This window comes from Pelodiscus sinensis, chromosome 8 (genome assembly GCF_052426305.1).
Source record: "Pelodiscus sinensis isolate ZL-2025 chromosome 8, ASM5242630v1, whole genome shotgun sequence".
Taxonomy (NCBI): domain Eukaryota; kingdom Metazoa; phylum Chordata; order Testudines; family Trionychidae; genus Pelodiscus; species Pelodiscus sinensis.
The window spans coordinates 72,405,915-72,432,307 of NC_143059.1; the positions used below are offsets into that span (position 1 = coordinate 72,405,915).

General features: G+C 69.0%; 1 protein-coding gene across 10 annotated transcripts in view; it reads left to right on the forward strand.

The window, feature by feature from the left end:
* The window catches only part of LZTS2 (leucine zipper tumor suppressor 2), a 49,395-nt gene that overhangs the window by 14,705 nt on the left and 8,297 nt on the right, over positions 1-26,393 (forward strand). For 2 of the 10 annotated variants that reach the window (XM_089780238.1, XM_075935594.2), the window contains exon 2: positions 16,201-16,323. The exons of 3 other annotated variants lie outside the window; for them this stretch is intronic. The gene's annotated coding sequence lies outside the window, so the exon portion shown is untranslated. Of the gene's footprint in view, positions 1-939; positions 1,050-16,200; positions 16,324-18,896; positions 19,092-26,393 lie in introns of those variants that run through there. 5 more of the 10 variants (XM_089780239.1, XM_089780241.1, XM_089780244.1 and 2 more) reach the window with 5 other exon arrangements.

The window sequence follows — 26,393 nt, forward strand, 5'->3', positions numbered from 1 at the left end:
TCTGTGTCCCGTGGGGGGCGGGAGGGGGAGGGCCTGTCCCACTCCGCCCTCGCGTCTGTGCCTGGTCCAGAGGGGACAATGGGAGCGTTGGGGGCAGCGCCCGGCCGCGGCCAGCGGGATCCTGCCGCCCTCGGTGTTAATTAGCTCCCCTGGGCTGTGCCGGGTGCTGAGCTCGCCGGGCCGCGCGGACAGGGCAGAGAGACTCGGAGAGGGGGCGGGTGGATGTGGCCTGGGGAGCCGGCGGGGGCCCAAGTGTCGTCCTCTACAGAGCTGGGGGGGTTGGGGACTTGGGGGGCGGGCAGCTGGTTTCTGCTGGGGGGTGAATCGATGGGAGCCCGGGGTGGGTGCCGGGCGGGCTGTCTCATTGCTGGGCGTGTGCCACCCGGCAGCTCCAGGGCCCGTCTCGTGGGCCATGAGGTGTTCTCCAGAGCCAAGCAAAGACGCTTCGGGGGGAACTGAAATCAAATCCGGCCTTGTGCCCCACGAGGGCCTCCTTGGTGTGGGGGGCAGGCCCGATCCCCGAATGGGGCGGGGGGCTGTGATTGGCCCCCCTCTGGCTGTGCCCAGGGCAGCGATGTGACGTCCCAACCCGAATAGGGATGCCCCCCTTGCCCCCAGGGAGGCAGGCTGGGAACCTGGGGCAGGGGATCAGACTGTGACCCACCAGCTCCTGGCACCCGAGGGTCCCCGTGCGCCTCACGGGAGCCGGGCCAGGGGCACCGCCCAGGGCAGAGCTGCCCCCCAGCAGGTCAGTGGGCGACTGGGCCTAGGCCCCCCTCCCCTGGGCCCTCCAGGCCACCCCCCTCCGCTGTGTCTGGGCCCCCAGGCGGATGAGGGGCCGGTGCCAAGCTGAGCGGTGCTGATGGCGCAAGGCCCATGTCTGAGCCCCGGTGTCCCGGCCGCCCGGGTGCTCTGCCCCTTTAAGGAAGTTTGTTTTCCTCCCCGCCTGGCAGCTATTTTAGGGCCAGGCCCGCTGAGCGAGCCAGGCGGCTCCCGGCTCCTCCCCTGGCAGGAACTGGCCGGGCAGTGTGCCCAGCCCGGGCCATCAGGTAGGGGGGCCCTTGCAAAGCCCCTTCCTCGGCCGCCAGCCTGGCCTGCCGTCCTCGTGGGCCGGGAGCTGGGGAGAGCAGGGAGCCACAGGCCAGCAGGGGACCAGGGTGTGGGGAGCAGAGGGCTAGTGCCGCCCGGCCGTGGGGCCGTTGGCTCCGGGATCCCAGGGGCCGGGCGGCACAGTCTGTGCTGGCCGAGCGCCGGCTCCGGGGGCAGCTGACAAGCCCCTGTTCTGTGCAGGGCCCAGAGAAAACTGGGTGAGCCCCAAGGGGGTCCCCGCCCAGGAAAGATGCTGAGTAGCTGGGGTTGGATCGGGCTGGCTTCCGTGAGCAGCTGGGGTGCTCTGCCCTCCAACGGGGTGAATCGGGGGGGGCCCGTCTGCCTGGGGTCTCTGCGGCCCCCCGGCAGTGCTGGACGCCCGCTGGACGGGGTTCGTGCGCTCTGGTTGTGGTGGGCTGTGAAACAGCCGCGGGGCTCCACTCCAGAGGTGGCTGCATTTCAGTGGGGGGGCGTTAGCGCGGCGGGCGAAAGGGCCTGGGCAAACGCCAAGGGGCGCGAGGAGACGCGGCAGGGGAGCTTTGCGGAGCCTCCCGGGCACAGAGCGGCTTCGTCGCGGGCGCCGGGCCGGGCCAGGGCCAGTCCCTGGCGAGTCATGTGGCTGCCCCAGCGCCGGGCTGCTGGCTAAAGGAACAAACATCCAGATGAGATAAAGGCCCAGCCTGGCGCGGCTCCTTGGGGCTCGATGGGAGGGGCGGGGAGCCGGGGGCCTGGCACAACGGGCAGATCCCGCCCTGCCTCCCGGAGCCAGTGTGGCCAGGGGCCCTCGCAGCCCCCGCGGGGGTCGGGCGCCAGCGGCGGGGCTAGTGAGTGGGGGAAACGGGGTAGGGCGGGGGCTGGGCACCCCCCAGGCAGCCCTGCCGGTGCCCCTCACTCCCGACCCGCAGCCCCTCCCCCCGACCTGCAGCCTCTGCCCCCCAGCCCTGCCGGTGCCCCTCACCCCCGACCCGCAGCCCCTCCCCCCGACCTGCAGCCCCTGCCCCCCAGCCCTGCCGGTGCCCCTCCCCCCCGACCCGCAGCCCCTCCCCCCAACCTGCAGCCCCTGCCCCCCAGCCCTGCCGGTGCCCCTCACTCCCAACCCGCAGCCCCTCCCCCCGACCTACAGCCCCTGCCCCCCAACCCTGCCGGTGCCCCTCACCCCCGACCCGCAGCCCCTCCCCCCGACCTGCAGCCCCTGCCCCCCAGCCCTGCCGGTGCCCCTCACTCCCAACCCGCAGCCCCTCCCCCCGACCTGCAGCCTCTGCCCCCCAGCCCTGCCGGTGCCCCTCACTCCCGACCCGCAGCCCCTCCCCCCGACCTGCAGCCCCTGCCCCCCAGCTCTGCCCCCCAGCTCTGCCAGTGCCCCTCACTCCTGACCCGCAGCCCCTCCCCCCGACCTGCAGCCCCTGCCCCCAGCCCTGCCGGTGCCCCTCACTCCCGACCCGCAGCCCCTCCCCCCGACCTGCAGCCCCTGCCCCCCAGCCCTGCCCCCCAGCCCTGCCGGTGCCCCTCACTCCCGACCCGCAGCCCCTCCCCCCGACCTGCAGCCTCTGCCCCCCAGCCCTGCCCCCCAGCTCTGCCAGTGCCCCTCACTCCCGACCTGCAGCCCCTGCCCCCCAGCCCTGCCGGTGCCCCTCACTCCTGCCCCGCAGCCCTATCCTACCCCGGCCCTGCCCCCCAGCCCTGGGACCAGTGGGAAGTAAGGGTGTTAAGGGCTGGTCGACTATCCAATAGGCGTTTGCTTAACGGACAGTCTGTCGACTAGTCGATTCTCTGCCCCCCGCTGCCTCCGTGAGATGGGGGAGGGGTACTTCAAGGCACAGCGCTGTGTGGCTGATCTGCGGCTCAGCTGAGTGGCGCTGCCCCTTTCAAACGCTGAAGCCCCCCCTCCCCGGAGCCTGGGGTCAGCCGGGGACTCCCCAGCCAACCCCAGGCTCCGAGCAGCATTTCCCCCGAACCCGGGGTCACCTGGGCGTTTCGGGGGGCAGCCGCGGAGTCTGGGGTCACGTGGGGTTTCCCCCGCTGCCCCCGGGCTCCATGGCTTAGAAATGCACAAGAGCCCCCCCCCCCCCCCCGCCGGGGCCCTTGCCCGTTGCCCAGGAGGGACGTGGACGTGCCTGTCGACTAGTCGAGTCCTCGATGGAATTAACGGCCACGTGACCTTCGCCGTGGGAAGCCGGGCCGGGTAGGAGCCACCCAGACAGACAGATGGACCCCAGGGGACGGACAGACTCCCAGCAGCCTGACGCCAGTGACGCCTGCCCCTCCCCCACCCCGCGGGTTGGGCTCTGCCTTGCCAGCTGAGACACTAATGCCAAATGCCCCCCCCCCCACGAGACTCCCTGGCCTGAGCAGCGCTGGGTCTGGGGGGGGGGGCTTGGAGCGGGATGAACCGGTGGCTGGGCTGGTGGCTAAGGGCCCTGGGCTGGGCCCCTCCCCGCTTGGCTGCCCCAGGGCGGGGGCCCAAGGGGCACTTCTAGGGCCAAATCCCTGTGTTGCCCCCCCTGTGATTTTCTGCTGCCCCTCCCCCGCGGGAGGCTGCTGAGCTGGGCTGGGGGGGGTGGAGCCGAGCTGGGGGGCAGGGCTGGGGGCAGGTTACAGCTGTCGGGGGCTGCAGCCTGGCGCCAGGCCTGCCCCATTGCAGAGCCGCCGGGGGGCTGGTCCCTCGGCTCCCCTGAGCTGCTCCGGTCCCTGCTCTTTGGGAGGGGAAGGGCCAGCGGGGGAGGGGCTGCCCCGGTGCCCGGCTCCCCAGTGGCCACTCGGCTCCGTGGGGGTTCCCAGGGCCCAGCCCACGCGGGGTTAACACTGCTGGCTCGTGGGGAGTGGGGGGCGATGGGCAGCGCTGCCCCCTGCTAGATGGTGCCGCAACGCCGTGTGCAGCCCTGGGAGTGGACTGGGGATGTCTGTCTGTCTGGGGGGGTTCTCGGGGTGCGTGGTGGAGAGGTCTGGGGGTGCTAGGGGGCCTGGCGGAGGAGTCCAAGGGGGCTGGGGGGGCCTGGCGGAGGGGGCTGGGGGTGCAGGAGGAGGGTTCTGGGGGTGCTGGAGGTGAATGGTGGAGGGGGCTGGGAGTGCTAGGGGGCCTGGCGGAGGAGTCCGAGGGGGCTGGGGGGGCCTGGCGGAGGGGGCTGGGGGTGCTGGAGGTGAATGGTGGAGGGGGCTGGGAGTGCTAGGGGGCCTGGCGGAGGAGTCCGAGGGGGCTGGGGGGGCCTGGCGGAGGGGGCTGGGGGTGCTGGAGGTGAATGGTGGAGGGGGCTGGGGGTGCTAGGGGGCCTGGCGGAGGAGTCTGAGGGGGCTGGGGGTACAGGAGGAGGGTTCTGGGGGTGCTGGGGGGGCCTGGCGGAGGGTTCTGGGGGTGCAGGAGGAGGGTGCTGGGGGTGCTGGGGGGGAGTCTGGGGGCCCTGCCAGGGCTGCTGGCCTCTCCCTGCGCGTGGGTGGATTGATTGGAGGTGACAGCGAGACGCCAGGGCCCAGTGCCCAGCTCCGCCCGCCCCCCCCCGTGCCCATTGCATCCGTGGCTGCAGGCACTTCCTTCGCGGCCGTGCAGTGTGGGAGCAGGCGGGGGGGGAGCAGCCCTGACTCCTCAGCTGGTGCGCGTCACATGACTGGCTCCTGGCGTGGGCGGGCACGTGCCCGGGGTGAGTGTGTCGGGGGGGCACGTGCCTGGGGTAAGTGTGTCAGGGGGGCACGTGCCCGGTGAGAGTGTGTCGGGGGGGCACGTGCCTGGGGTAAGTGTGTCAGGGGGGCACGTGCCCGGTGAGAGTGTGTCGGGGGGGCACGTGCCTGGGGTAAGTGTGTCGGGGGGGCACGTGCCTGGGGTGAGTGTGTCGGGGGGGCACGTGCCTGGGGTGAGTGTGTCGGGGGGGCACGTGCCTGGGGTGAGTGTGTCGGGGGGGCACGTGCCCGGTGAGAGTGTGTCGGGAGGGGGGGGCACGTGCCTGGTGTGAGTGTGTCGGGGGGGCACGTGCCCGGGGTGAGTGTGTCGGGGGGGCACGTGCCCGGGGTAAGTGTGTCGGGGGGGCACGTGCCCGGTGTGAGTGTGTCGGGAGGGGGGGGCACGTGCCTGGTGTGAGTGTGTCGGGAGGGGGGGGCACGTGCCTGGTGTGTGTGTGTCAGGGGGGCACGTGCCCGGGGTGAGTGTGTCGGGGGGGCACGTGCCTGGGGTAAGTGTGTCGGGGGGCACGTGCCCGGTGAGAGTGTGTCGGGAGGGGGGGGCACATGCCTGGTGTGAGTGTGTCGGGGGGGCACGTGCCCGGTGTGAGTGTGTCGGGAGGGGGGGGCACGTGCCTGGTGTGAGTGTGTCAGGGGGGCACGTGCCCGGGGTGAGTGTGTCGGGGGGGCACGTGCCTGGGGTAAGTGTGTCGGGGGGCACGTGCCCGGTGAGAGTGTGTCGGGAGGGGGGGGCACGTGCCTGGTGTGAGTGTGTCGGGGGGGCACGTGCCCGGTGTGAGTGTGTCACCACCACCAGGCTCAGGCCCCAAGCTGGGAACAGACCAGCCTGCAGGGGTGGGTCCAGTGCTCTCTGAGGAACCCCTCTCGCTCGCTCCCGGAGGAGGGGAGCCCCCCGCCCTGGTGGCCTGGCTCTGCTCCCTTGTCTCTCCCCTGTCCCCTCCCACCCTGTGACGCCCCGCGGGGCTGTCAGGGGAGGGGCTGCGGCGGGGGGTGAGCAGGATCCCAGCCCCACCTGTGAGTGGGGCTGGGGGTGGGGGGACCAGCTGGGAGGGAGCCAGCCGCATTCTCGGGGCCCTTCCCACCCAGTTCTGCTCCCCTCCCCCTTCCCCGGCGGAGCCTGGCCATGGGGCACTTCCCCGGGGATGCAGGTCACGAGCCCCCCAAGCGCCAGAGGGGGAGGGGGGCTGGGGGCCCAGGAAGGCAGGCTGTGCATAGCACCTGTCAGAGCTGAGAGGGAGAGCCCCCCATCGTCAGCCCCTGCCCCCCAGCCCTGCCCTGCCCCCCAGCCCAGCCGGTGCCCCTCGCTCCCGACCTCTTGGTCCCTGACACCGAGGGCTCCACGGAGAGCCATGGATTCGGTGACTTTCCGTGACCTCCGTGACTTTCGCCGTGGCGGGTGTGGCTAACCCCAGGGTCGCCCGAGCAGCTGGCCCTGGGCAGCTGGCCCCCAGGACCACCCAGTGTGGCTGGCCCAGGCCCTCCCCCCCGAGCAGCCGCCCCCCCTGCCCCAGGGCAGCAGCCCCCCAGCTATGATTTAGTCGGGGTCTTTTTAGTACAATCACAGACCGGTCCCGGGCTGTGAATTTCTGAGGGGTGTCAGGGAACTGGGGTGGGGCTCTTGGGGTTAACTTGGGGGGCCCAGAGGTTTCCCTTTGTTGTCCTCCGACTCTGCCTTCCTTCGGCCCCAGCTGCAATAGGTCTTGGAATCTTGGGGGGGGGGGGGAGGCAGCATCTGCTGGGATCTGGGATGTTGGGGGGGGTTGGGAGGCTGTGTCCAGGAAGGGGGACTGGGGAGTGGCAGGGCGCCCACGGGGCAGGGCTACGGAGCGTTAGGTGGGGGCTTTCCAAGCGGCTGTTCCCCCTAGTTCCATGGGGGGGCAGAGAGGGGCTCTGGCCAGGGCCCCCGGCAGGGGCCAAGAGGCAGCGGGTGTGACGGAGCCAGGGCTGGGCTGGTGGAAGGGGTGACAGCTGTGGGGAACACAGAGCTTGCCATGCACGAGGGGCAGGAACAACATTATCATGCCCCTGCACTGGGCATCACAGCCAGGGGTAGAACCGGCATCCTGCTCTCTAAAAGCCTATTCCAGCTACAGGAAAATCCCCACGAGGTGGCAGCAGTACAGGGACTAGGACACAGTGGCTCCATTCCGATTCCACTCAGGAGAGGGGGGCATTGCTCAGGCACCCAGCTGCTGGAAACAGCTCGTCTCTGCTGGGAGGAATTTGGGGGGCTCGGGGTGCCTGGTTTCTCGGGTTATTCTGCGCTGGGAGCTGCTGTCGGCTCCTGCTCGCTGTGCAGCGTGTGGGCAGGGGATGCGGGGGGGGGGGGGGGAGGGGGCGCTTCTGGGCTGTTGTGCCGCCGGAATAAACAGAGCGGCTGGAGAAAGGACGGCGTTTCTCTTTGCCACTTGGGCCTCGCTCGGCGGGTTTGGCCTTGTCCGCGGCGCTGCCCGGATTTGGCCGAGACATCGCTGTGGAGAGCAGACAAGAGAGCCCGGCTCGCTGATTTCACTGGCTCGCTGATTTCACTGGGACTGGGTCCAGGCCACCGGTCTGGTCAGTTTCCTCTGTCCCAGGACATCCCTGGAGGTGGGTGAGCGCTCAGCTCTCAGCTCTCGGTAACCTGCCCCAGACCTGAAGAAGAGCCCTGTGGGGTTCAAAGTGTGTCCCCTCCCTTGCTGGTGGCTGGCCCCAGAGAAGAGGCTGCCTCCCCCACCGTGTCCCTGGGAGATCCTGGACAGAACCTGCCACCTTTGAAAAGGGGGAAGGGCAAAGCTGCTGAGCGTGGGCCAGGGAGGCTCTGCTTGGGGGGGCTGCCAGGGAGGCCCTGACTGGGCAGTGTGCTTGAGCATCTGCCCCACTGGAAGCTGGGGAGGACGACTGGTTGTTTCAGCCATGCTGTGTCAGGTGCTGTATAATCCCAAGGGAATGGCAGCCCCTGGTCCAAGGCAGCTTGCACCTCAGAGAGCACTGGACCCACCCCTGCAGGCGGGTCTGTTCCCAGCTTGGGGCCTGAGCCTGGTGGTGGTGATGTCTCTATGGCAGCTACTGGCTGGGTGCTCTGCAGGGGGGCTGTTGGCTCAGGAAGGCCCCGATCCTGCAACAACTTGGCTGAGTCCATGGCCTTGGGTGTCTAGCAGAGTGACACACGTCCCCTCCCAGGCCCATCCCTTGAAGCTGCCATGTGGGTTCCTTTTGGCTGTCTGGTCCTGACTTGGGGGAGGTGGGATTTGAACTCAGGACCCTGTCCTTCCCCAGGCTAGTGCCCGATGTCCTAGGCCATGAAGGAACCCACCCCACCGCCTTACCGTCAGGGCGCCCCTTATCCCTCCTGTATCGGGACCACATGGCTTTTGGCTGTCCCGGGGGACGTGGGCCTTGAACCCACGAGGAGCGAGCGGCCAGCCAGGGACCGATCCCATGGTGAGAGCTGTTCTCCCACCGGGGATGGGGTGGTTTGGTGGTTCATCGCTTTCTGACGTGAGGTCATCCGCAGGCGTCAGGATTGTTTGGGCTCCTTCACAGAGCTGCAATTGGAGCGGTCAGCGCACTGGCTGAGGTTCGCTGCCTGCTGGGTTGGGCGCCGGACGAGGTTCGCCGCGTGCTGGGTTGGGCGCCGGACGGGGTACGAGGTACGCCGCGTGCTGGGCTGGGCGCTGGACGAGGTATGCCGCCTGCTGGGTTGGGTGCCAGACGGGGTATGCCGTGTGTTGGGTTGGGCGCCGGACGAGGTACGCCGCCTGCTGGGTTGGGCGCCGGACGAGGTACGCCGCGTACTGGGTTGGGCGCCGGATGAGGTACGCCGAGTGTTGGGTTGGGCGCCAGACGAGGTACGCCGCGTGCTGGGCTGGGCGCTGGACGAGGTATGCCGCCTGCTGGGTTGGGTGCCAGACGGGGTACGCCGCCTGCTGGGTTGGGCGCCGGATGAGGTACGCCGCCTGCTGGGTTGGGCGCCGGATGGGGTATGCCGTGTGTTGGGTTGGGCGCCGGACGAGGTACGCCGCCTGCTGGGTTGGGCGCCGGACGAGGTACGCCGCGTACTGGGTTGGGCGCCGGATGAGGTACGCCGTGTGTTGGGTTGGGCGCCAGACGAGGTTCGCCGCGTGCTGGGTTGGGCGCCGGACGAGGTTCGCCGCGTGCTGGGTTGGGCGCCGGACGAGGTTCGCCGCGTGCTGGGTTGGGCGCCGGACGGGGTACGCCGCCTGCTGGGTTGGGCGCCGGATGAGGTACGCCGCCTGCTGGGTTGGGCGCCGGATGAGGTACGCCGCCTGCTGGGTTGGGCGCCGGATGGGGTATGCCATGTGTTGGGTTGGGCGCCGGACGAGGTACGCCGCCTGCTGGGTTGGGCGCCGGACGAGGTACGCCGCCTGCTGGGTTGGGCGCCGGATGAGGTACGCCGTGTGTTGGGTTGGGCGCCAGACGAGGTACGCCGCGTGCTGGGTTGGGCGCCGGAAGAGGTACGCCGCATGCTGGGTTGGGCGCCGGATGAGGTACGCCGCCTGCTGGGTTGGGCGCCGGATGGGGTATGCCGTGTGTTGGGTTGGGCGCCGGACGAGGTACGCCGCCTGCTGGGTTGGGCGCCGGACGAGGTACGCCGCGTGCTGGGTTGGGCGCCGGATGAGGTACGCCGTGTGTTGGGTTGGGCGCCAGACGAGGTACGCCGCGTGCTGGGTTGGGCGCCGGATGAGGTACGCCGTGTGTTGGGTTGGGCGCCGGACGAGGTACGCCGCGTGCTGGGTTGGGCGCCGGACGAGGTACGCCGCGTGCTGGGTTGGGCGCCAGACGAGGTACGCCGCCTGCTGGGTTGGGCGCCGGATGGGGTATGCCGTGTGTTGGGTTGGGCACCGGACGAGGTACGCCGCGTGCTGGGTTGGGCGCCGGATGAGGTACGCCGTGTGTTGGGTTGGGCGCCAGACGAGGTACGCCGCGTGCTGGGTTGGGCGCTGGACGAGGTACGCCGCGTGCTGGGTTGGGCGCTGGATGAGGTACGCCGCCTGCTGGGTTGGGCGCCGGATGGGGTATGCCGTGTGTTGGGTTGGGCGCCGGACGAGGTACGCCGCCTGCTGGGTTGGGCGCCGGACGAGGTACGCCGCCTGCTGGGTTGGGCGCCGGATGAGGTACGCCGTGTGTTGGGTTGGGCGCCAGACGAGGTACACCGCGTGCTGGGTTGGGCGCCGGACGAGGTACGCCGCGTGCTGGGTTGGGCGCGGACGAGGTACGCCGCCTGCTGGGTTGGGCGCCGGACGAGGTACGTCGTGTGTTGGGTTGGGCGCCGGACGGGGTAGGGCGCCGGACGAGGTACGCCGCCTGCTGGGTTGGGCGCCGGACGAGGTACGCCGCGTGCTGGGTTGGGCGCCGGATGAGGTACGCCGTGTGTTGGGTTGGGCGCCGGACGAGGTACGCCGCGTGCTGGGTTGGGCGCCGGACGAGGTACGCCGCGTGCTGGGTTGGGCGCCGGATGAGGTACGCCGCCTGCTGGGTTGGGCGCCGGATGGGGTATGCCGTGTGTTGGGTTGGGCGCCGGACGAGGTACGCCGCCTGCTGGGTTGGGCGCCGGACGAGGTACGCCGCGTGCTGGGTTGGGCGCCGGATGAGGTACGCCGTGTGTTGGGTTGGGCGCCGGACGAGGTACGCCGCGTGCTGGGTTGGGCGCCGGACGAGGTACGCCGCGTGCTGGGTTGGGCGCTGGATGAGGTACGCCGCCTGCTGGGTTGGGCGCCGGATGGGGTATGCCGTGTGTTGGGTTGGGCGCCGGACGAGGTACGCCGCCTGCTGGGTTGGGCGCCGGACGAGGTACGCCGCCTGCTGGGTTGGGCGCCGGACGAGGTACGCCGCGTGCTGGGTTGGGCGCCGGATGAGGTACGCCGAGTGTTGGGTTGGGCGCCAGACGAGGTACGCCGCGTGCTGGGTTGGGCGCCGGACGAGGTACGCCGCGTGCTGGGTTGGGCGCGGACGAGGTACGCCGCCTGCTGGGTTGGGCGCCGGACGAGGTACGTCGTGTGTTGGGTTGGGCGCCGGACGGGGTACGCCGCCTGCTGGGTTGGGCGCCGGACGGGGTACGCCGCCTGCTGGGTTGGGCGCCGGACGGGGTACGCCGCGTGCTGGGTTGGGCGCCGGACGAGGTACGCCGCCTGCTGGGTTGGGCGCCGGACGAGGTACGCCGCCTGCTGGGTTGGGCGCCGGACGAGGTACGCCGCCTGCTGGGTTGGGCGCCGGACGAGGTACGCCGCGTGCTGGGTTGGGCGCCGGGCGAGGTACGCCGCGTGCTGGGTTGGGCGCCGGGCGAGGTACGCCGCGTGCTGGGTTGGGCGCCGGGCGAGGTACGCCGCGTGCTGGGTTGGGCGCCGGACGAGGTACGCCGCGTGCTGGGTTGGGCGCCGGACGAGGTACGCCGCGTGCTGGGTTGGGCGCCGGACGAGGTACGCCGCGTGCTGGGTTGGGCGCCGGACGAGGTACGCCGCCTGCTGGGTCGGGCGCCGGACGGGGTACGCCGCCTGCTGGGTTGGGCGCCGGACGAGGTACGCCGCGTGCTGGGTTGGGCGCCGGATGAGGTACGCCGTGTGTTGGGTTGGGCGCCGGACGAGGTACGCAGCGTGCTGGGTTGGGCGCCGGACGAGGTACGCCGCGTGCTGGGTTGGGCGCCGGATGAGGTACGCCGCCTGCTGGGTTGGGCGCCGGATGGGGTATGCCGTGTGTTGGGTTGGGCGCCGGACGAGGTACGCCGCCTGCTGGGTTGGGCGCCGGACGAGGTACGCCGCGTGCTGGGTTGGGCGCCGGATGAGGTACGCCGTGTGTTGGGTTGGGCGCCGGACGAGGTACGCCGCGTGCTGGGTTGGGCGCCGGACGAGGTACGCCGCGTGCTGGGTTGGGCGCTGGATGAGGTACGCCGCCTGCTGGGTTGGGCGCCGGATGGGGTATGCCGTGTGTTGGGTTGGGCGCCGGACGAGGTACGCCGCCTGCTGGGTTGGGCGCCGGACGAGGTACGCCGCCTGCTGGGTTGGGCGCCGGACGAGGTACGCCGCGTGCTGGGTTGGGCGCCGGATGAGGTACGCCGAGTGTTGGGTTGGGCGCCAGACGAGGTACGCCGCGTGCTGGGTTGGGCGCCGGACGAGGTACGCCGCGTGCTGGGTTGGGCGCGGACGAGGTACGCCGCCTGCTGGGTTGGGCGCCGGACGAGGTACGTCGTGTGTTGGGTTGGGCGCCGGACGGGGTACGCCGCCTGCTGGGTTGGGCGCCGGACGGGGTACGCCGCCTGCTGGGTTGGGCGCCGGACGGGGTACGCCGCGTGCTGGGTTGGGCGCCGGACGAGGTACGCCGCCTGCTGGGTTGGGCGCCGGACGAGGTACGCCGCCTGCTGGGTTGGGCGCCGGACGAGGTACGCCGCCTGCTGGGTTGGGCGCCGGGCGAGGTACGCCGCGTGCTGGGTTGGGCGCCGGGCGAGGTACGCCGCGTGCTGGGTTGGGCGCCGGGCGAGGTACGCCGCGTGCTGGGTTGGGCGCCGGACGAGGTACGCCGCGTGCTGGGTTGGGCGCCGGACGAGGTACGCCGCGTGCTGGGTTGGGCGCCGGACGAGGTACGCCGCGTGCTGGGTTGGGCGCCGGACGAGGTACGCCGCGTGCTGGGTTGGGCACTGGATGAGGTACGCCGCCTGCTGGGTTGGGCACTGGATGAGGTACGCCGCCTGCTGGGTCGGGCGCCGGACGGGGTACGCCGCCTGCTGGGTCGGGCGCCGGACGAGGTACGCCGCGTGCTGGGTTGGGCGCCGGACGGGGTACGCCGCCTGCTGGGTCGGGCGCCGGACGGGGTACGCCGCCTGCTGGGTTGGGCGCCGGACGAGGTACGCCGCGTGCTGGGTTGGGCGCCGGATGAGGTACGCCGCCTGCTGGGTTGGGCGCCGGATGGGGTATGCCGTGTGTTGGGTTGGGCGCCGGACGAGGTACGCCGCCTGCTGGGTTGGGCGCCGGACGAGGTACGCCGCGTGCTGGGTTGGGCGCCGGATGAGGTACGCCGTGTGTTGGGTTGGGCGCCGGACGAGGTACGCCGCGTGCTGGGTTGGGCGCCGGACGAGGTACGCCGCGTGCTGGGTTGGGCGCTGGATGAGGTACGCCGCCTGCTGGGTTGGGCGCCGGATGGGGTATGCCGTGTGTTGGGTTGGGCGCCGGACGAGGTACGCCGCCTGCTGGGTTGGGCGCCGGACGAGGTACGCCGCCTGCTGGGTTGGGCGCCGGACGAGGTACGCCGCGTGCTGGGTTGGGCGCCGGATGAGGTACGCCGAGTGTTGGGTTGGGCGCCAGACGAGGTACGCCGCGTGCTGGGTTGGGCGCCGGACGAGGTACGCCGCGTGCTGGGTTGGGCGCGGACGAGGTACGCCGCCTGCTGGGTTGGGCGCCGGACGAGGTACGTCGTGTGTTGGGTTGGGCGCCGGACGGGGTACGCCGCCTGCTGGGTTGGGCGCCGGACGGGGTACGCCGCCTGCTGGGTTGGGCGCCGGACGAGGTACGCCGCGTGCTGGGTTGGGCGCCGGGCGAGGTACGCCGCGTGCTGGGTTGGGCGCCGGGCGAGGTACGCCGCGTGCTGGGTTGGGCGCCGGACGAGGTACGCCGCGTGCTGGGTTGGGCGCCGGACGAGGTACGCCGCCTGCTGGGTTGGGCGCCGGACGGGGTACGCCGCCTGCTGGGTTGGGCGCCGGACGGGGTACGCCGCCTGCTGGGTTGGGCGCCGGACGGGGTACGCCGCCTGCTGGGTTGGGCGCCGGACGGGGTACGCCGCCTGCTGGGTTGGGCGCCGGACGGGGTACGCCGCCTGCTGGGTTGGGCGCCGGACGGGGTACGCCGCCTGCTGGGTTGGGCGCCGGACGGGGTACGCCGCCTGCTGGGTTGGGCGCCGGACGGGGTACGCCGCCTGCTGGGTTGGGCGCCGGACGAGGTACGCCGCCTGCTGGGTTGGGCGCCGGGCGAGGTACGCCGCCTGCTGGGTTGGGCGCCGGACGGGGTACGCCGCCTGCTGGGTTGGGCGCCGGACGGGGTACGCCGCCTGCTGGGTTGGGCGCCGGGCGAGGTACGCCGCCTGCTGGGTTGGGCGCCGGACGGGGTACGCCGCCTGCTGGGTTGGGCGCCGGACGGGGTACGCCGCCTGCTGGGTTGGGCGCCGGACGGGGTACGCCGCCTGCTGGGTTGGGCGCCGGACGAGGTACGCCGCCTGCTGGGTTGGGCGCCGGACGAGGTACGCCGCCTGCTGGGTTGGGCGCCGGACGAGGTACGCCGCCTGCTGGGTTGGGCGCCGGACGAGGTACGCCGCGTGCTGGGTTGGGCGCCGGGCGAGGTACGCCGCGTGTTGGGTTGGGCGCCGGACGAGGTACGCCGCGTGCTGGGTTGGGCGCTGGACGAGGTACGCTGCCTGCTGGGTTGGGCGCTGGACGAGGTACGCCGCGTGCTGTGACAGGTGCGTGTGGGGCTTCGTGCATCTCGACAGGTGTTGGCGGGGGTGTTGCTCATCGTTTGCAGGTTTGGCATCTGTGGTTCCGGCAGGCTCTGGTGCCACTCTGAGTCGGGGCGTCGTGGCGTGTGGGTTGCTGGCGTCTGGCGACGAGGAAGGGGATGGCTTGAGGGCCAGGAGAGGGAGTTAAGGAAGGATTTCTTTCAGGACGGGGTCCCCATCGGATGTGGTTTGTAACTGTTTAATCCCCGTACGGGGCCCTGTGTAGGGCAGCAGGTGACAATTGGGGTGGGTGGTCAGTAGGTTTGGGGTTTGTTTCTGCATCGAAGGAGGTTCTCTCAAGGCATTTGAAACAACCTTAAAGTCTAACAGATTTATTTGGGCATAAGCTTTTGTGGGCAAAACCTCGGAGACAGGCTTTTGGAGTGGCCCGTTCCATCCTTGTGGCTGGTGACGGAAGTTGATGCTGGAAGAGTTTCAGAGGGAGTTTGGTGGATGGATGGGGGGTGGAAGTGTAACCCACACCCCTAGTGCAGGTCGGACCCATGGAGTGCCACTTAGACCATGTACAGGAGAGAGAAGAAAAAGGGAGCTATAAAGTGGACCACAAGTTGAATAGGAGTCAGCAGTGTGATGCTGTTGCAAAGAAAGCAAACATGATTCTGGGCTGCATTAACAGGGGTGTTGTGAGCAAGACACGAGAAGTCACTCTTCCGCTCTACTCTGCGCTGGTTAGGCCTCAATTGGCGTATTGTGTCCAGTTCTGGGCACCGTGTTTCCAGAAAGATGTGGAAAAATTGGAGAGGGTCCAGAGAAGAGCAACGAAAATGATGAAAGGTCTACAGAACATGAGCTCTGAGGGAAGGCTGAAGGAATTGGGTTTGTTTAGTTTGGAAAAGAGAAGATTGAGGGGGGACATGATAGCCGTTTTCAGGTATCTAAAAGGGTGTCTTAAGGAGGAGGGAGAAAACTTGTTCATCTTGGTCTCTGAGGATAGAACAAGAAGCAATGGGCTTAAACTGCAGCCAGGGAGGTTTAGGTTGGATATTAGGAAAAAGTTCCTAACTGTCAGGGTGGTGAAACGCTGGAATAAATTGCCCAGGGAGGTTGTGGAATCCCCATCTCTGGAGATATTTAAGAGTAGGTTAGAGAAATGTCTATCCGGGATGGTCTAGATGGTGCTGGGTCCTGCCATGGGGGCAGGGGACTGGATTCGATGCCTCTCGAGGTCCCTTCCAATCCTAGTATTCTATGATTCTAAAGCCAGCTGGCTTTGTAGTGCATGCTGTAGCCATTCCTCCACTAAACGCTAGGGCCGTGTCTACACTGGCCACGTATTCCAGAAAATCAGCCGCTTTTCCGGAATAACTTGCCAGCTGTCTACACTGGCCCCTTGAATTTCCGGAAAAGCACTGACGATCTACTGTAAGAAATCAGCCGCTTTTCCGGAAATACTATGCTGCTCCCGTTCGGGCAAAAGTCCTTTTTCCGGAAACCTGTTCTGGAAAAGGGCCAGTGTAGACAGCACAGTAGTGTTTTCTGCAAAAAAGCCACGATCGCGAAAATGACGATCGGGGCTTTTTTGTGGAAAAGCGCGTCTAGATTGGCACGGATGGTTTTCCGGAAAAGCATCCTGCCAATGTAGACGCGCTTTTTCCAGAAATACTTATAACGGAAAACGTTTCTGTTTTAAGCATTTCCGGAAAATCATGCCAGTGTAGACGTAGCCTAGAGGTCTCCGGTTCAAATCCACCTCGTGGCAGTTACAGGAGTTCAGGTCACTTGTCCAGAGAATGAAAACGTCACGGGTGTTTCATGGAGCACTTGTCCACAACTTCTTCCCGAAGGGGGCCGTGGAGAAGCTGGCCCACAGGGGAGGTGTCCTGGTGCCGGTGGCTGTTCCCATGGGTTGCACAAAGAGTGTTTGTTGCTGAATATGCAGTGCTGCGGCTGGATGAGTTTGGAGCCCTGTTTGGGGTGGATTTCTGAGCATTGTGCATTGTCTTGCAGATATCTGAAGCAAGCAGAGATGCATCATTGAGGAGGGTGAGCCGGGATGCCTGGGGCAGCTCTTACTGGAAATGCCAGGGTCGGAGCAGGCTGCAAAGGGGAGAGCAGAGATGCCCAAGACGGGTGGGTAACACTGAAGTAAAACTCCCCAACCAGTTGTGTCCTGTGCTCCTTGTCCCCCACGCTGGTTGTCAAATCACCCAGCCCCTTCCTGCAGTCCAGTCTCTCACCCCAGTGAGAAGACGGTTTAAAACTCTGCTCACAGGTCCCAAATGTGCTTCTGACCCCAAAGATCAGGCACGTTACCCGGTCAGGCCAGATTCGGTTCTTCCCCAAAATACCACATTGCCCACCAGTCCTTTAGTACTAATGCTAAAGCGTTATTATTAAGGCAGGAAAGGGAACAACTCAGCCACTGCTACGCTAGGAAAGAGATCAAAGTTTGCCCAATTTTTCGGTGGCTCTGCTCTGGATCAACTCTTGGTCTGCCTGCCACCGTTCCTTGGCTTTCCCCTGGCGCTGTCCCTGCCACACCCCACTCCGAGGTCTGCTCGTAGGTGTCCACATTTCGTCCCCGATCTAGCATTGTGTCTGCCCAGCCTCGTCTCCCCATGTGCCCGGGAGACCTGGTAGCTCCTGCCTATGCCATGCCAGAGCCTGATGAGCAGGGAGACGGCCCGGTCAGCTGGGCCGATGCTCACAGTGGAGAACTACCAGGCATGCAGGCCAAGCCGGGCAATCAGGAAAAGGCTTTTAAAAAATGGGAGGGTTGCTTTTGATCTCCGTGGCAGTGGAGTTTCTGGCGGTGACCAGAGCGGTCAGTGCTGGGCATTGTGGGACAGCTCCTGGAGGACTTTTAAAGTTGACCCAGGTATCTAGGGCCAGGCAAGGTGGTGCAGTCCAGGCTGTGGTGGGGGATGTGAGTGCTGCGGATTTTGCAGGGGAAGTTTTTTGCTGAGCAATGGATGTAAATATTCTGCGTGTGGTTGCGCCCGCGAGGGGGGCAGGGTTGTTCAATCAGCTGAGGACTGTCAGTGAAGATGTGGATGGCATATTGGCCATGAAAGACTTCTCTGCGGTGGAGCCAACAGCAGATTTCTGGTTCCCCACGTCAGAAGTTCGGTTCCTTGGACAGTGCAGATAACTCCAGTTGGAGGAGTCTCACTAGGGCGATACAGTGGGGTGTTGTGTGGTGACCGTGTCATGGGTTCTCCCAGAGGTTGGGTTGTTGGAATCAGTTGTTTTTCGTTTGGATGGTTGTCACCGTTTTGGGATTCCTGATCTCTGGGTAGGTTTCCTGATTTTTTCACCCCCTTTCCAGTGTGTGGGATCATTTCTAGGCGGAGCCGGTCCCATGTGGGATGCAGAAGATAACTCCGTGTCTCTGGCATCCGTCCATGGAGCTGTTCACTCCCTCTGGGACCCTGACATTGGCCACTGTGGGCAGACAGGACACTGGGGCTGATCCAGCCTGGCCGTTCTTATGTGTCACCATGTTTGGAGCTGGACGTCGTGATCAGAGGGTGGTAGATGGAGAGTCCTCTGGGCATGAGGTTTGAGTTCTTGCCTTTGCTCTGGAAGCTGATGCCGCTGTTCAGCCTGGCTTCTGTCTCCATCGTGCGATGCTTCCATTTGTAATGGCAACATGCGATCTCTTTCCGAGGGGGGTTTTAGTGTGATTGTGTCTGTGTTGGTCCAGCCCAGACTGTTCACACATCCAGCGACGGGCGTTCTGAGCTCCCAGGGAGAAAAGTCGAGCTTTACATCGCAGCTATTGTCTGATCTTCTCCCCCAACTGTCCCCATCATGTGCCGGGTGTATTATCACCACGTGCGGCGGCCGAGTGTGCTTGGGGCTGTACAAACAGACCAGAATGCCAGTCTGCACCCCACCCCACCCCTGAGTCATGCACAGTGTCTAGTAATGCTCAGACCTGTAAGGGGTCCTCTCGCTAGCAGCCTGCGATCAGATTTCCCAAGGCACGAGGTTCTGGAGACTGTCCCGCCATGAGGCCCCAGCCTCGGACTGCGCTTCCCAGGGCGCGCTAGGTGGTGTCCCCGCCCCGGGCGCAGACAGACAGCACCAGAAGCACAGAGTGGTGGGTGGGGGGCGGGGCCGAGCGGAGCGGGAGGGCAGGGGGCGGGGCGGCGCTCGGGGGGCGGGGCCGAGCGGGGCGGGGGGCGGGGCTGCGCTGGGGGGCGGGGCCGAGCGGAGTGGGGGGGCGGGGGGGGGCGGGGGGCTGCGCTGGGGGGCGGGGCCGAGCGGAGCGGGAGGGCAGGGGGCGGGGCTGCGCTCGGGGGGGCGGGGCCGAGCGGGACGGGGCGGCGAGCGGGGCGGAGCGGGAGGGTAGGGGGCGGGGCCGAGCGGAGCGGGAGGGCAGGGGGCGGGGCTGCGCTGGGGGGCGGGGCCGAGCGGAGCGGGAGGGCAGGGGGCGGGGCTGCGCTCGGGGGGCGGGGCCGAGCGGGACGGGGCGGCGAGCGGGGCGGAGCGGGAGGGTAGGGGGCGGGGCCGAGCGGAGCGGGAGGGCAGGGGGCGGGGCGGCGCTCGGGGGGGGGGCGGAGCGGGAGGGCAGGGGGCGGGGCCGAGCGGAGCGGGAGGGCAGGGGGCGGGGCGGCGCTGGGGGGCGGGGCCGAGCGGAGCGGGAGGGCAGGGGGCGGGGCGGGGCGGCGCTCGGGGGGCGGGGCCGAGCGGAGCAGGAGGGCAGGGGGCGGGGCGGCGCTGGGGGGCGGGGCCGAACGGAACGGGAGGCAGGGGGCGGGGCGGCGCTCGGGGGGCGGGGCCGAGCCCGAGTGCGGGCCGGGCCGGGCCGGATCGCGCTATGGAGGCGGCGGGCGAAGGTGCGTGCGCGGGCCCCGATCCTGGGCTGGCCCGGCGGGTGCAGGGAGCAGCAGGTGGCGCCCGGGGGGGGCGGGAGCCGGGACCCCCCGCGTGCTGCCCCCCCGGCCGGCTGCCCCATTGCACCCCCGGGTCCCGGCCTCGGGGGCTCCCCAGCCGGTGGGGCCGGTCGGGTCTGTGCAGGGGGGGGGGGGTGCACGCGAGCACTCGGCTCCTCGCCCCCGTGCTGCCCCTGTCCGGGAGGCAGGACCCGGGGGGGGGCTGGTTTACAAGCCGCTTCCCCCCAGCCCCGCGGAGCCACCGGCCCCCCCGGCAGCGGCAGCGGCAGGGCGGGGAGGGGGGGGGCTGCCCGCCGCCAGCCGCCAGCCCGGCCCGCCGCCCGCTGCGCCTCCGCGTCTGAGCTGTAGGAAGAGCCGCGGCGCAGGGCCCGGAGCAGCCGCCCCTGCTGGGCTCAGCGTGGAGTCCAGCTCCGCCACTGGCAGCATCCCCCTGCCCGAGCATCCTCTGGCCCGTGCGGGCGGGGGCGGGGGCGGAGAGGGGCTGCCTGGGCTCGGGGAGAGGAGACTCGGGGTGTCAGGGGGTCCATGAGTAACGGGGAGCTCAGGGCGCAGGGGGATACGGGCGCCAGTCGGTCTGTGGGGGCGCAGGGGGATACGGGCGCCAGTCGGTCTGTGGGGGCGCAGGGGGATACGGGCGCCGGTCGGTCTGTGGGGGCGCAGGGGGATACGGGCGCCAGTCGGTCTGTGGGGGCGCAGGGGGATACGGGCGCCGGTCGGTCTGTGGGGGCGCAGGGGGATACGGGTGCCAGTCGGTCTGTGGGGGCGCAGGGGGATACGGGTGCCAGTCGGTCTGTGGGGGCGCAGGGGGATACGGGCGCCGGTCGGTCTGTGGGGGCGCAGGGGGATACGGGCGCCAGTCGGTCTGTGGGGGCGCAGGGGGATACGGGCGCCGGTCGGTCTGTGGGGGCGCAGGGGGATACGGGCGTCAGTCGGTCTGTGGGGGCGCAGGGGGATACGGGCGTCTGTGGGGGCGCAGGGGGATACGGGCGCCAGTCGGTCTGTGGGGGCGCAGGGGGATACGGGCGCCGGTCGGTCTGTGGGGGCGCAGGGGGATACGGGCGCCAGTCGGTCTGTGGGGGCGCAGGGGGATACGGGCGCCGGTCGGTCTGTGGGGGCGCAGGGGGATACGGGCGTCAGTCGGTCTGTGGGGGCGCAGGGGGATACGGGCGTCAGTCGGTCTGTGGGGGCGCAGGGGGATACGGGCGCCAGTCGGTCTGTGGGGGCGCAGGGGGATACGGGCGTCAGTCGGTCTGTGGGGGCGCAGGGGCATACGGGCGCCAGTCGGTCTGGGGGCGCAGGGGGGATACGGGCGCCAGTCGGTCTGTGGGGGCGCAGGGGGGATACGGGCGCCAGTCGGTCTGTGGGGGCGCAGGGGGATACGGGCGCCGGCCGGTCGGTCTGTGGGGGCGCAGGGGGATACGGGCGCCAGTCGGTCTGGGGGCGCAGGGGGATACGGGCGCCAGTCGGTCTGGGGGCGCAGGGGGATACGGGCGCCAGTCGGTCCTTGCCTTGCACCACTTGCTGGGCCCGGGAAAACCACTGGCACCGAGTGGCAAGGGGGTAGGGGGCTGCGGGCAAGAGGATCTGCTGTCCCCCCCTCCACCCCGGCCTGCTGGGGATGTCAGCTGTCCCCGGAGCCCCCACGCCCACAGGAGTTAGGCACTGGGCCTGGCACCCGGCTGGCTGAGCTGGAGCGGCTGGGGATGACCCATGGCCCCAGAGAGAAGGGTCCGTTGTCAGCAGGTCGAGTCTGGCCCTGGCCTGCACCGGCTGGGTCGGGCCCCTCAGCGCCAGGGCTCGGGGGAGCATCAGGCGGACTAGGGCATTGGGGGAGACCCAAAGGCACTCCAGGCTCAGGGGTCGGGCTGGGCAGGGGGGCCGAGCACAGAATCCCAGGCTGGACACAGCATTGCAAGGGGGTATCATGTGGGAGGCTGAGTTTGAGGGGTGTGGGGGGGACAGACTCCAGCTCCCTTTACTGCTGTGTGGGGATCAGCAGGGGTGACCAGCTGGGGGGGGGTGTGAGCGTGGCCCCAGGATGCCTGGCTTGCCTGGACATGGCTGGGTTGTGGGGAGCCCCGTGCCGGGCAGCGGAAGGCCTGGCTCGTGAGGGGCTGGGTGCCAGAGGGTGACGAGGGCTGGTGCGACCCCCCTCTGCCTGCCAGGGGTGCTGGAGGCCTTCATAACCTCAGAGCTGACCCCCCACAGCTCCTCCCCATTGTCAGGCCCCATGGCAGGGGACTCGGCAGGTCCCCTGGTGCAGAAGGCCAGTGTGTGTGTGTGTGTGTGGGGGGGGGGGGTCGTCCCCTCCCCCACTGTCCCTGCTGGGGCCCGCTCCTCGGGGACCCCTTCCCTGCCCTCCCCCTCCCCACACTTGGGCTCCCCACTCTTGTGACTTTCTTCCCAGGCCTTGTTCTGCTGGCAGGACGGGGGGGGGGGGGGGCGGGCCGGCGGTTCTCCCGGAACAGGGCCTGAGTAACACCCCTCTCAGTGGGGGGAGGCTACCGCCCCCCCTCGGCGATTCCTTGTGCAGAGACGCTGCAGCTGAGGCCGCGCTGGGCTTTGTCCTCCCAGCCCGGGGAAATAGGCCGCGGAGGGGAGGGGCGGCGGGGGAGCGGGCTGGGCTGCTCCGCGGCTGGATGCAGCCTCCCGCTGGCCCACGTGCTCCTGCGGGGGGGCGGCTCAGGGCCTGGGGGCCAGGGTGTCTGTAGGATGCCTAGCCTGGCGTCTGGACCCGGGCCGGCCCAGCCCGGAGTGCCGGGATCCAGGGAGCCGCTGGGCGCTCGGCTCCGCAGCAGGCCTGGCCCCGGCCCCAGCGAGCTCACACATGCAGCGAGTTGGGTGGGTCTCTGCTAGTAACCCCCCCCCCCCCCCCCCGCAGACTGTGCCCTTCCCATCCGCCGGCACCATGTCAGCTCTGAGCAAGGGAGGCCCAGGGCTGGGCTAGCCGGCGAGGGGACTGGGCCACCTGCAGAGCTGCGGGTGGGGGGGCAGCTGGGGGCCGTCAAATGGGTAGGGGCCCAGGGATTCGCGTCTGTTCCAGGCCAGCCGGCTCCTCCCTGGAGGGCTTCGGCCAATGTCTCCTCTGCCCTGGAGGGAGACGAGAGGGGTGGGGGAGGGGAGGTCTGGCCCATCCCCCCTCCTTTGCAGGGGTGGGGGGTGCAGGGGAGGCTGCTGGTTACCATGGCCAGACAGACGCAGCCGGGAGCAAAGCATGCTGGGTCGGGGTGAGACAGATGGGGCCGTGGGGCTGGGCCGAGGCAGGGACAGGCCAGGTGTTCGGGTCGGGGTGAGACAGATGGGGCCGTGGGGCTGGGCCGAGACAGGGGACAGGCCAGGTGTTCGGGTCGGGGTGAGACAGATGGGGCCGTGGGGCTGGGCCGAGGCAGGGGACAGGCCAGGTGTTCGGGTCGGGGTGAGACAGATGGGGCCGTGGGGCTGGGCCGAGGCAGGGACAGGCCAGGTGTTCGGGTCTGGGAGCCTGAGGGATTGTCTGGGGGGGGAAAGGGGGCAGAGCCCAGTGCAGGGACTGACCAACCCTGGCTGAGGTGTGTGTGTGGGGGGTGGGGTGGGGCGGCAGTGTTCAGTCTCCCAGCGCTGGCCCTTATAGAGACGGGAAACTGAGGCACGGTGTAGCTGTGTGGGGTCCCTGTGCTCAGGCCATGACATCCCCCCCACCTGATCGCTCTACAGGGACTCTGATACCTGTGGGTGGGGCCCATGACGTGTGCTTTGGGGGCAACACTCCAGGTTTCCTGGCTGGACTGGGCCCCCCTCAACTCTCCCAGGCTGCCTCCTAGCCCCCCAGTGGGGCATGGCGGGGGCCAGTCTTCTGTTGCATGGCTCGTCACGGCTGAGAACAGGCCCCGTGGAGGCGGGAGGGGATGGGAAGGCGGGTGTGGCTGGGGGCGCACAGCCTGTGGGGCACCAGTGGGGCCGTGGGTGTCTCCGTCCGTTGCTTCCCCTGCGGTGGGGGGAGGTGGGGATTGCTCTGGGTGCTGGATCTTGTGTTCCTCACATGGCCCTAGCGCTTGGCAGGCAGGAACGCCCCTTAAAGGGACTGACCCTGCCCAGCCAGGCCACGGAGCGGTCCCCGGGGGTTCCTCAGACTCACTGCGTTCCTGCTTCCCTGGTCTTGTTACTTCCCACTTGGCCTTCTCCTCTGGCTAGCCCTTCTTGTGGGGCCTGGATTTACCCTCCCCTCCCCGCGAGGTGGGGGAACAGTAACCCCCATTGTACTGATGGGGGAAACTGAGGCATGGAACGGGCCAGGGACTCACCCAAGGCCCCGTGACGAGTCAGTGGCAGAAGCAGGCCTCGAACCCAGGTCTCCCCTTATCCCCCAGAGTCTCTTTGGTGTCCTGCCCCGTGGCCTTGTTGATGTGGGCAGGAGGGTATGGGAGTGGCGGCTGGCTTGCTGGGTTTGTGCGGGGTGACGGGGCCCCGGGTTGCTCTGGGGCTGCCAGCCCCATAGGGTGCCCTGTCCTCGCACCCTCCCCGGGGGCAGACACAAGGCTGGAGACTCAAGAGCAGCCGCTGCCCCCGTGTGCCAGGCCCAGGCCCCCAAACTCCAATCCCGATGCTGGTGAGGACGATTGATCGGGAAACCTGAGACCCCAGACGTGAAAGTGACTAGGGGCCAGGGAAATCCGCCGGCCTGGTGCCGCAGCCCAGCTGTTCGGCTGTGCCCAGGCGAAGGGCGGGTTTGTGCTCTCCCACCTGAGCGCCCCACTCATCTAGGCCGGGCGGGGGCACCGTAATCTCTCAGGCGGGGCAGGGCCCTGGGAGTCCCAGGGCTGTCGAATCGCTGGCCAAGTCCCACGCTGCCAGCCCGCGGGGGCTCCCGGGTGCCGGTGAGGTTCGGTCCTGTGACTGCACAGAACAAGCCGCTCCCCGGAAAGGAGGGAGCCGTGTGATCTCTCGGGCTCCTGCAGCTCCCTGCTCCGATCTGCGGAAACACAAGCTCCCTGGAACGGCTTCGTCAAACCGGGTCCCTTCCCCTGCCCTCCCCGGCCGACAAAACCCCTCCCCGTTGGACTCGGTTCTCCGCCGGGGCTGGCCCCGCCCTGGTCCCGGCTCGCGCAGGGCCTGGGGGCGAGGTTTGGGCTGCTCCGCTGGGCTCAGACGGCCCCGCTTTGAAGTTTGGATCCAGGCGCCTCCTGGATTGTGGGTGGCTGGCGCAGGCCTGGCTCTGCCAGGGGCGTTGCAGGAAAAGCGGCTCTCTTGTCTCCTCCGAGGGCAGAGGCTGCTGCCGGATTACTGCCCCCTAATCCGGCCGGTTGCCGGGCGATGCTGATTATCCGGGAACAAGAGGGCCCTGCCATCGGAGGGGGAGCGAGGCAGCAAGGGCTGGGGCAGGAACAAAGATCCGGCTTCTGTCCACGCATGGGGGATGGGGGTGTCCTGGCAGGGCTGCCTTAGGGAGCTGCTCCGGGCTTTGCTCCCAATGGGGCTGGGCCTCAGACTCGGCACGGGGGCAGGGAGTCGGGCCCAGCATGGGGGGAAGGGCCCCCACTCAGCGACCTGGCCCCATGGCTGGCAGCCTGGGGAGATGGACTCTGCCTCGTGGGCCCCCGAATGCTCTGGGCAGGGCCGCTGGCCTATGGGAGCCCCTGGGGCAGGACAGAACCTCGACTGCCCCCTGAGCTCTGCGGAGAGCTGGTGGCGGTAAGGGTGGGGCCAGCAGGGGCCATGCACAGTGGGTGGGGGGAGCCGGAGCAGTGCAGGCAGGGACCATGCGGAGTGTGGGGGGAGCTGGAGCGGTGCAGGCAGGGACCATGTGGAGTGTGGGGGGAGCTGGAGCAGTGCAGGCAGGGACCATGCGGAGTGTGGGGGGAGCTGGAGCGGAGCAGGCAGGGACCATGCGGAGTGTGGGGGGAGCTGGAGCGGTGCAGGCAGGGACCATGTGGAGTGTGGGGGGAGCTGGAGCGGTGCTGGCGGAGACCATGCAGAGTGTGTGTGGGGGGAGCTGGAGTGGTGCTGGCAGGGACCATGTGGAGTGTGGGGGGAGCGGTGCAGGCAGACACCATGTGGAGTGTGGGGGGAGCTGGAGCGGTGCAGGCAGGGACCATGAGGAGTGTGGGGGGAGCCGGAGCGGCACTAGTGGAGACCATGCGGGGCGGGCTGGAGCGGTGCAGGCAGACACCATGTGGAGTGTGGGGGGAGCCGGAGCGGTTCTGGCAGAGACCATGCGGGGGGGGGGAGGGTTGGAGTGGTGCAGGCAGGGACCATGCAGAGTCGGGGGGGTGCTGGAGCGGTGCAGGCAGGGACCATGTGGAGTGTGGGGGGTGCTGGAGTGGAGCAGGCAGGGACCATGTGGAGTGTAGGGGTAGCTGGAGTGGTGCAGGCAGGGACCATGTGGAGTGTGTGGGGGAGCTGGAATGGTGCAGGCAGGGACTATGCGGAGTGTGGGGGGAGCCGGAGTGGCGCTGGCGGAGACCATGCTGGGGGGGGGGGGTGGGCTGGAGCGGTGCAGGCAGGGACCATGTGGAGTGTGGGGGGAGCCAGTGTGGTGCAGGCAGGGACCATGCGGAGTGTGAGGGGTGCTGGAGCGGTTCTGGCAGAGACCATGCGGGGGGGGGGGAGGGTTGGAGTGGTGCAGGCAGGGACCATGTGGAGTGTGGGGGGAGCTGGAGTGGTGCAGGCAGGGACCATGTGGAGTGTGGGGGGTGCTGGAATGGTGCAGGCAGGGACTATGCGGAGTGGGGAGCCGGAGTGGCGCTGGCGGAGACCATGCCGGGGGGGTGGGGTGGGCTGGAGCGGTGCAGGCAGGGACCATGTGGAGTGTGGGGGGGAGCTGGAGTGGTGCAGGCAGGGACCATGTGGAGTGTGGGGGGAGCTGGAGCGGTGCAGGCAGGGATCATGTGGAGTGTGGGGGGAGCTGGAGCGGTGCAGGCAGGGATCATGTGGAGTGTGGGGGGAGCTGGAGTGGTGCAGGCAGGGACCATGTGGAGTGTGGGGGGAGCTGGAGTGGTGCAGGCAGGGACCATGTGGAGTGTGGGGGGAGCTGGAGTGGTGCAGGCAGGGACCATGTGGAGTGTGGGGGGAGCTGGAGTGGTGCAGGCAGGGACCATGTGGAGTGTGGGGGGAGCTGGAGCGGTGCAGGCAGGGACCATGTGGAGTGTGGGGGGAGCTGGAGCGGTGCAGGCAGGGATCATGTGGAGTGTGGGGGGAGCTGGAGCGGTGCAGGCAGGGACCATGTGGAGTGTGGGGGGGAGCTGGAGTGGTGCAGGCAGGGACCATGTGGAGTGTGGGGGGAGCTGGAGCGGTGCAGGCAGGGACCATGTGGAGTGTGGGGGG